At 50.9% G+C, this 1,533-nt stretch overlaps 1 long non-coding RNA gene across 1 annotated transcript in view; it reads right to left on the bottom strand.

Moving 5' to 3' along the window:
* Positions 1 to 273: 273 nt before the first annotated feature.
* Positions 274 to 1,533, bottom strand: part of LOC125612732 — a 32,558-nt gene continuing 31,298 nt past the window's right edge. The window contains exon 4 of the long non-coding RNA XR_007343205.1: positions 274 to 1,090. This is a non-coding gene — a long non-coding RNA (uncharacterized LOC125612732). The remainder of the gene's footprint in view (positions 1,091 to 1,533) is intronic.

A 1,533-nucleotide genomic window follows, 5' to 3' on the forward strand; every position in this document is an offset into this window, starting at 1 on the left:
AACACGAGGGCTCTGGGCTGGAGCCGTGCTGCTCCCACAGCCAGGGAGGTTATTTTTTGCCAGTTTTGGATTCACATTTGAGGAAAGCATCAGCCTTTCTTCCCCGTCCTAGAGAAGGCTCCTGACTCCAGCCACAGAGATTTAGGAGGATTCTGGAGAGCCGCCCGAGGCAGCCTCATGAACGGAGCCCCTGGTCCGATTCCAACAAATGACTTAGAACTAACAAAACCAAAATGCTGCAGAAAGAACGGAAACGAAGGAACAGCAGTTGACACCTGTACTGTTTTCTTTTCTACTCTTGACAAAACTGATTTATTTTCCTTTTTAATTGGTACGTGATTTTTATGGTGTACAGGGTGATCTTTCAACACGTGTACTGGATGTGTCAGGATCAAGTCAGGGCGACGAGCATTTCCACGGCTTTGTCATTCCGTTCCATCTGCAGCCAAGGCACCCCTGGTACTGTTCTGAAGGGTGTCCCCGACCTGTGCTGCAGTGTCTCTATGGAGTCCCCTCCAGAGCCAGGTTCATTTAGCACTGGACACATCTTTGCTGATCCTTTTCTGCCTAACTAGTACTTAATATCACCACACACACCAAATGCATTCAAGAGTTGCAGGAACTTTTCCAGAGATAAGAAACTCAGGCAACTTAGAAACCAGAAGAACTACGAGGGGAAAAAAATCCACAGAATGAGGATTAATCTAACCCAGAGAACAAGACTGCATGGGGGTCCCTAATTCTGGCAAGTTTGTTGAAGTGACTTTACATAGAATGCTGACCATCTGGCCTCCCTTTCCTGAGCGCTGAGAGGAAATGGCTTTCAATTGCAGCAGGAAAGACTTCGGTTGGAAAATAAGGAAGAATGTCCAGGTGCTGAAGGTCACCAACTGCTGGCTGCTCAGAGAGGTCACAGAACGACCTTTCTGGAGAGGACTCAGGGATGAAAGGACCTGTCCATCCTGCTATTGTCAGAAGTCACCTTCCTTCCAAGTGCCGCCCAGCGCTGTTGTCCCGCGGTGCCTCTTGCAGGAGTACGACATTTCTTGGCTTCCAAAAATTGTTAGTGGTCAGCTTCCGTGTCCTCTTCCTGCAGGTAGAAAGGGGGGATTGAAGAGGCGCACACCTCGTGCAAACTGTCTCTGGCCTGGCCTCCTTCAGGGCGAATCCCCTAGCTTCCCAAACCAAACCAAAGGCCAGATGTTTTCTCTGATATGCGGATGCGAATTTACCATTACACTTTAACAAAGAAGATTAAATGCTAGGTCTTCTAAATGCCCCCACTTTGTATCTATCAATAATAATATTTTCCAAAAAACTGGAGCCGCCCCGCGGCTGGAGACTTGGATCCCTCCAGGCGCCCCCTCCCCTCCCTGGGGACTGGGAGACCGGGGCCCTCACTGCAGGGAAGGGCGAGGCCCAGGTGGGAGGCCTCTGGTACCGCCCCCGGATACTGTGATTGGCCCAGAGGTGGGCGTGACTCCAAGGCCAGCCAATCAGAGCCCTTTCCCCAGAATCTGCGCCCCCCCCCCC

This window comes from Marmota marmota, unplaced genomic scaffold, assembly GCF_001458135.2.
Source record: "Marmota marmota marmota unplaced genomic scaffold, marMar, whole genome shotgun sequence".
In the NCBI taxonomy this organism is placed as follows: Eukaryota; Metazoa; Chordata; class Mammalia; order Rodentia; family Sciuridae; genus Marmota; species Marmota marmota.